The sequence below is a fragment of the Paramormyrops kingsleyae genome, chromosome 19 (genome assembly GCF_048594095.1).
Source record: "Paramormyrops kingsleyae isolate MSU_618 chromosome 19, PKINGS_0.4, whole genome shotgun sequence".
NCBI classification, from domain to species: domain Eukaryota; kingdom Metazoa; phylum Chordata; class Actinopteri; order Osteoglossiformes; family Mormyridae; genus Paramormyrops; species Paramormyrops kingsleyae.
In genome coordinates this window covers 9,610,814-9,619,476 of record NC_132815.1, presented here as the reverse complement: position 1 = coordinate 9,619,476, position 8,663 = coordinate 9,610,814, and positions in this window count along the sequence as shown.

The following is an 8,663-nucleotide window of genomic DNA, read 5'->3' as shown; positions in this document are numbered from 1 at the left end:
AGCGATTGCTTTTACCTGTTGTTAAGTTTACCCCAGTTACTTCAATGGTATCAGTCAGTGGATATGGGAATGATGTTGTTGCAAGCAGGTTCCTCAGATCATTTATCACTGTGATATCTGACACGGTCACCTCAATGTTAATGTCATAGTCCAATTCAATTTTGGGAGCTGTATGGTGGGCGACACGAAAAGGTTACACACACAGAACATCGATTATACTTGAAAACAGAAGCCAAAAAGTAACTTTCTCCATTATGTCATGAGGAATTCTAAACAGCAGAGGACACAAAGGCTAGTTATTGATGTGCCACGCTACTGATGACAGGAAGCCAGTTCAGGTCTGAAATTCTCTTTAGTCTAAGTTTGCCGTCACATCTCATATTTGATTAAGGAACATCTAGTGGACCTAATCATTTCCAATCTTCTTCTTATTATAGGAAATGCAATGATGAAAAACTAAGATTCTAAATGTTAAAGATAATTTATACACATACTGTATAATGTATATACACTTTAAAATATTATCAATAAATGTCTCCATGTTTCAGTGATTCTTAATAAGATTCTAAATGTTAAAGATAATTGCAGATGCATTTGAAAGAGTTCTCTCGCAAAGCTCAAAATATACACATATAATGTATATATACCGTACATTAAAATATTATCAATAAATGTCTCCATGTTTCAGTGTTTCTTAATTTAGTGATTAAGGAATAATATGGCAAATGAGATATAATCTCACCCACTGGGTTGTTTATTTAGTGGGGTGGAAGGAAGAAATAGAAATTAAACCAAATTCCGCAAACCTGATCAGTCATGCTGCCTTAATGAAATGAAACAGACTGAAAAGGGAATTAATCAGAGAACATGTGTTTATTTCAGTGGGAGAAGATACAGAAGACAGGAAGAGAAAAGTGTTGTTTTACAAGTTGGAAAATGACACACACACACAAGGGGATATTTCAGGTTGTACGCATTCCCGTAAATAAAACTAAATTGCTGCTTACCTGAAAAATTAATTATAAATTATAAAAATAAAAATTATAATTAGCTACTGTAAGAGGAAATTCTAGGTAGTTCAATGGTTGTGGAGGGAAGAGAGAAATTCAGGTTATTTATGTATTGGATTTATTGAGCAAGAACAGCACAAAAGACAATGTTACATGTGAAAACAATGCAACCGTTGTTTTGTATGGAGTTTTTCTTGCCAAAGGCTAATTTGCAAACCTAGTCCTTGGTTAGACTTTTAAGAACAGACAATAACAGCAATTATCGAGTCACACACACACACGCAGACACATTCATACAGTACACACTCACACTCAAGAAATTGGTATAAATTAGGCAATATAACTAATATGAAACATCAGTGTTCACAGATTTGCTTTTGTTTCAGCCATTTTTTCACCTGGGAGTTAAAGACCCTAACATTCGTTAACAGTTTTATTGCTGATGGTAAATTATTCCAGTTCTGAGGTCCTTTAAATGAGAACGAGGATTGACCAATCATTCTTAGACATTAGCTGGTGAAAAATGTTACATTTAGGAGTTTTTGGAGGGAGAACATGTATAAGAAATAAAAACTATGCTGATACTGAGTTTTTCTGAAAGAGGATAATTCAGGCAAAACCAAATATCTGTCAAATTATGCATTCCCAATGTTTCACTTTCTTCTAATTCAATGAGCAAGGAATAATATGGCAAATGTGAAATACTGTAATTGGACAGATCGGGTTATTTATGCAGGGGTGCGGGATAAACTATTGAAGGAAGGAATGCAAAATCGTATCAAAATTGTGTGCAAGCCTACTCATTTATGCTGCATTAATGTAATGAAGCAGACTGATAAGGGAAAGAATCAGAGAACATGAGTTTACTTCATTAGGAGTAGATACACAAAACAGGAAGAAGAAAGTATCATTTAACAAGTTAGAAAATGACACAGGCAAAAGAGGATATTTCAGGCTAGGCATGCCTGAAAATGAAAGTAAATTGCCGCTTATCTGAAAAAGTTGTTTAATTCTGCATAATTGTTTAGGGCAAGATTTATTAACCAGCACAAGTCCTCTTTTGGTGTTAAAATGACACAAAAACAATGGAAGAACTTTCGGTATTTACTTAAGCTGTGTGGTAAACAATTAGTGGTGGAAAGGTTTTGACACAGGTAATTTTGGGACTGACCATATTGCATACTGTATGCTTTTGCAAGAGTTCTTCTTCGAAGCTCAAAATTTTGGGGAGGAAAGTAGTTAAATGAATCACTCAATGTGATTTACTAAGTTTTGTGGTAGAAAATTTACTGCAAAGTGCGGCATTATTGAACGGCAAATAAAACATGACTTATTTTGCGTTTCCCTTGGTAGATTGGGTGTCTCATTATTTAAAAGAACTGACAGGGTTTGTTCATCAGTTTGCACATTTTAGTATATCACCCGTAGAACTGGCCAGTCCGACTGGAGATTTTATTTTGATTGCGTCCTCACGCTAATTTACACTGTTTAGCAAATGTGGCCTTAAAATATTCAGATGATATGGGAATCAGTGACAGGATCTGATGATGAGTGATACATACCAACTGTTGTACTTGGTGTTGTAGTGGTGCTGGTTGTTTCAGGAGTGGCGCTGGTTGTTTCAGGAGCTACAGAAGACACAATGGACAACTGGATAATTAGCTAAGAGGAAATTCTAGGTAGTTCAATGGTTGTGGGGGGAAGAGAGAAGTTCTGGTTAGCTATGAACATTATCAGTCATCACATGCTGAAAAAGTTTAGTGGTAGAAAGGCATTGACATGTAATATTGTGACCGAGCATATTGCAGATGGCTTTGAAAGAGTTCTCTCGCAAAGCTCAAAATCTGGGGGAAGACAGCAATTTCAGAAAGCATTTTGTGACTGAGCATATTGCATATACTTTTGCAAGACGACTCTTTCAAAGGTGAAAATATGGTGAAGAGAGTCTTTAAATGAATCACTCAAACTGATTTACTAAGGAGTGCAGTAGGCAATTCAGATTATATGGGAATCAGTGACAGGATCTGATGAAGAATGATACATACCACCTGTTGAACTTGGTGTTGTAGTGGTGCTGGTTGTTTCAGGAGCTACAGAAGACAGAATGGACAACTGGATAATTAGCTAAGAGGAAATTATAGGTAGTTTAATGGTTGTGGGGGGAAGAGAGAAGTTCAGGTTAGCTATGAACATTATCAGACATTTCCTGCTGAAATAAATATGTTACGTTTAGGAATATTTTGTGGGGAGAACATGTGTAACAAAGAAAAATTATGTTGATACTGAGGCTTTCTGAAAGTGGGTATTTGAACAAGAGAAATTCAATGACATAACTAAATGTGTGTGTAGTTGAGAATGTTCTCAAATTCTGAATTCCCAATGTTTCTGGGTTTCTCTTTACATTTAATGATGAAGGAGAAATATTGCATACGAGTAATAATTGTACAGACTGGGATGTTTATTTAGGGGGTTGGGAGAAACTACAGATGTCGGAAATGACATCAAATTCCTTTAGCATAATCATCCATGCTATACATGTTTTGTTGTTTGTTTTCATTTTAAGGTTCCTCAAAAAAGAACAATATTTGGTAGCATGAAATGGACCAAACATGACAGAGCATTCATCCACATTGTCATTGGAGCTCATTCATAATGTCCAATCTTTACACATTTTCTTACCTTCTCTTTTGTGCCTGACTTTTACAGCTGGAAAGCTGGCATCAGTGTTTCTTACCTAAAATATATATTTATACAGTATATATTTATAATGATATAATGACAATCCAATGTTGTACGTTTATCTTGCATTTATTGGCTGCTGGTTCACAGAAATCTCACCAATCATGGTTATTACAGGGTTCTTCAATGGCATGGGAATCTATTGTGACTGTAGCTGATTTGGTCCTTCATAGTTTGTTAAGATGTCTAGAGGGAGCTGAGTCTGTAGCCCCCATTCAACAGGACAAAGTTACGCAAACTAAAAATGTCCTACATCCCTCAGTACCAAATCAGAAGAGCTGGGAAGACACACTGGGTTAGTTGTTCTCAAACTTAACTGTTAATGCCTAGTGTTTGGAAACTGTTACCTATGCAAATAATGGTTCAGTGAAGGAAACACATTTTTAAAACTGCATTGTTCTTCCCTTTATCTTTTCTATTTTTTGTAAAATGTTTATTGTTTTATGGCCTCTGTAGTCATCAAATTCTTGAAAGACTGGTGCTTGCCTACCTGAAGAACAGTGTTAGGCCAGCAGATCTGTGGGTGATGCAGTCAAAATACAGCTACATTACATCCCTCCACACCTCAACTGCTCTGGGGTATGTTAGGATACTGCTTTTAGACTTTAGCTCAGCATTTAATAACACCATCCCTGAACTTCTACACTATAAACTACACTGGCAGAAGACCATTTACTTCTGGGCAGGGAAAAGACAAGAAGTGAGGTTTGGGGAATCTGGATCTGCGACGATTGGCAGTTGTTAAAGTAGGCACACTTCCTTCGTTGCTGTTTTCCTACACAAATGACTGCACCTGTAACAACCCTTAGTGAATGTGTCGATGATACAACAAACATCCAAGAAAGTAACATGCCTGTTCATTGATTATAGCATCTGTATACTGTAGTTCCAGAAAACAAAAACAAAGGATGATATTCTCTGAGTATCTAAGAATTAAAGCCTGACCAACCAAATAATGATCCTTGATTCTATACTTTCATCTACAGGCTTGTGGCTGAAACTTGCCTGTTGACAGGACACAGCTCACAGTTTTCCACACCCCTCAGTTCCAGTTGGCAGAGTCAGTTTTCAAATAGCACTGCAGGGCAACGGCTGTTCTCTGCCTTGACCTCACTGTGGCACTTATACATTTACTTACTTATTATTTAAAATTTAATTATTACTCTGGGGAATAATTCTAAAATGAATGCTTTAGTGTAAGAGAATTCTTTAGTATAAAGATCACTTACCCGGGAAAGATAATCTGGGCTTTCCATGAATTCCTCAGTTCCAAAAATGCATATTACCATCAAGATGGCGATTAATGACAGCCTTTGTATTGCCATCTCTACATCAAAATAGAAACAATGTGTTTTCTCATTATGTTTGATTTTTTTATTAGTACGTTGTCCTCTTAATCTCTGTCCAGTAAGGAAGATAGGTGTTTATCTCTATTAATCTTTGCTCAAACATTTTCACTTTGAGCATACAATGAATGATAAGGTCACCACACCCCTCAAAAATGTTTATCGAGGTATTTGTCTCGACAGCTGCTTTCTGAATTTTTCTTACACAACTGTCCTTTCTGTATTCACTGAACAACAGAAAGCAGATGATACAGTGGATTAGGAACTGGACTTTCAGCTAAGAAATTTGGCAGAAAAGGTCATATGCATGCATAATCTTGTACCTATTAGGAAGCTACGTTACTTAAGTACATTAGGAAAACACACTTATGATAAAAATTCTAAATGTGTGAGTAATGTAAATGTAGCTATCTGATATGTAATGTAAAATGTAGCTGTCTGATATGTAATGAGATAGATGGAATGGCACATTAATGACACATTATTGATGTTTATGATGGAATGGGTAAAATTTGACCACAACTCAAACTTTTTAGGATTCGATCTGGAGTTCTGAATGGATTAAATTGGAGTTCTGAGGTACCACTGTATACTGTACTGAAAATATGCTAGTGTGACAAATATCCGTTCTGTACTCTATTTTTACGTCAAACATTTGTTTTTTTAAAGGTAATTTATTAAGCTAACTTTTAAATGAAATTAAAGTGTTTTGGGAGCATGACTGGGGACATATTTAGAGTTAAAAAAATAGAAATAAGCACATATTACCATTTTTAGTGACTCTACCAAACATCCGCAAATCCTCCTCATTCGAGACGGGTTCTGGAACCTAACCTCGCGAATGTCCGAAGTCTGACGGTTATTACAGTAGGTAACTGATGGTGCTTGAATTGAATACATGAACTGTCTTGATTGATCACCGAACAAGCATGGGATAAGCAGTTAACACTTAGTTATTGGTTAATTAATGCATTAAGTAAGCATCTGCTACTACATTATTCATAAAGTGTGACTATGTTATTGATTATTGTAATAACAAATAATAACCTTACAGATCCCTATGTCTTGAAATCTGAAGGAAAATGTAAATATTCCTAGAGGAAACAAAGAATGCTTTCATTTATTTATCAGTAACAGAAACCAGAACATGTGCAGCATTAAATGTTTCTCCTTTTGACTGGAAACTGAATTGGTGGCACAAGTTGGCCTCAGATGACATGGTAAGACTAATAATGTTAAGAAGCTTTTCTTACCTTCACTGTGCTCTGTGTTGTATTTCACGTAGTTTTCTCACTTATGACACCTTCTGCATGCTGTGAAGAGCACAGTAAGGAGACCTGTGACTGTAACAGTGAGATTCAATTCAATTTCAATTCAATTTTATTTATATAGCGCAGTATCACAACATTGCATTGTCTCAATGCACTTTACATTTCTGCCTCGTAAGGACCCCCCATTGAGTAAGCCAAAGGCAACGGTGAATTATGTGAAAATAAAGCTCCAAAGTTCCTGAAACACAATAAGTGTTTGCCAGGAAACCGTCCAAACTGGTTAATTTTAAACTGTTTCTTCATCTTATTTTTATGCTCATTCTTCTTACCTGAACTTTGGCAGTTTGAAGGAATATTACACTAAATATTAATCGTGTCCAGTCCTTAGTAATGTATATTAAATCCAATCCTTGCTGAGCCACAAGTTAAACCTCACAGCATCTTTAGTTGGCTGTTACATACTATGTTCTTCAAATTTTACTGTATTATCAGTAGGTTGTATATCCTGATAATCAACATTCCATTTACAAGTGGTAAAACTAAACACATCTCCTTGCCCCATTGCGGTTTCAGTACATCGCGGGGTCGGCATAAGAAATTAAATGGGATTCTTTTTGGGAGTTTTGCAAAAGCTACAGATGACATGTGAAGGCAAGCAGAAGAAACACAAAAAGTTTAGTAACTCATGAATGTATAAAATATATGTACAGTGTTGGTTTGGTCTGCGCATTCAGTGCTATCAGAATAAAACTAAGGTTTGGTGAGAGTACCTCAGAATTCAAACCGTGTTTTGTATTTTAAAAGTTAATGCATTCTTGGTGTTACAATTAGTTGTTCTAAAGATATTTATATTTAAAAACCATGTGTTTGTAAGACAAAAGTCTAACATTTCTGTAATTTTGTGGACTGGCTTTTTTTAGAAGTTGTGCTAAATCACATTTAATAATACAAGGCCAAGGTAGTCAAGCTTCAGTGAATATTATCATAGTGCAACAGAAACTACTTTTGCCTGCTTACAAATGTAGATTTTCTAAACAGGCTAGTGGAATTATTCAGCTGGTTTTCAGGCAGCAATTGGCTTTCATTCATTTGTTGTTGCCACTGACATGTCCTTAAATGCTGCATAGATTATGTATTTTGTAGTCAGGTGGCTCAGTTCCCCTAGTTCATTGTTTTTTGTTAATTGGGAAGGACTGATAGGCCAAGCATTTATGAAGAATGAAGAACAAATGAAAACATGAAATTTAGCTAGGTGTTGGCCCACACTGTGAGTTTGGAGACTGGCGCTAGATTTAAGTTGTGATACACCGATGAGCAAAACATTATGAACATGAATAATTTTGACTATCATGTAAAAATATTGCAATGTATTAGACTGGGGTCTCCAACTCTGGTTCTGGAGATTTACTATCCAGTAGGTTTTATATCTTACCTGGCTAACAGCCTCCAGCCGAACATCAGTAAAACAAACGAGATGGTGGTGGACTACGGCAGGAAACAGCAATGCTGCTATTCTCCCCTCTACATCAATGGTGCTCTATTGGAGAAGGTGAGCAACTTCAAGCAACTTGGGGTTCAGCTCACAGAAGATCTTACCTGGTCCATGCACACAAATGCTCAGATGACTAAGGCAAGGCAGCGACTTTATCATCTGAGGATAAAAGAGGTTTAAAGTCACCTCTGCAATCTTCAAGACCTTCTACACAGTTTATGTTGAGAGCATCCTGAGCATGAGCATCACAGCATGGTTTGGTAACTGCTCCATCCGAGACCACAAAGCCCTGCAGAGAGTGATCAAAGCAGCAGATCGCTGTTGGAGATCTGATCTACCCTCCCTGCAGGACATTGACACCAGGCGCTGCAGGAATAGAGTGATCAAGATAATTAAAAACACCTCCCACCTCAGTAAATGTACGCTAAACTCAGGCAAATGGCAGAGATACTCAAGAGGAGCTTTTATCCTCAGGTCATAAGGCTCCCCACTCAGGGCATCCACACTTTCATTAGTATCTGCACAGGACAGTACGCTACTCCATTGTGAATTGTGCATTTCAATGTTGTGTATTTCATTGTGTATTTCAATTCAGATACATTCAGTCACATTCTGCTTGTAATTTACAATTATTGTGGACACGCTATCATCATTATTGCTGTCATACTGTACATACAGTATGTCTCACCGGAATGCCTTTCACACACCTGTTCTAGCAAAGTACAATGCAACTTTAAATCTTAATTATTTGAGTACATATTGTTTAATCAAAATACATATTGTTCATTTGTTATTTATATATTTC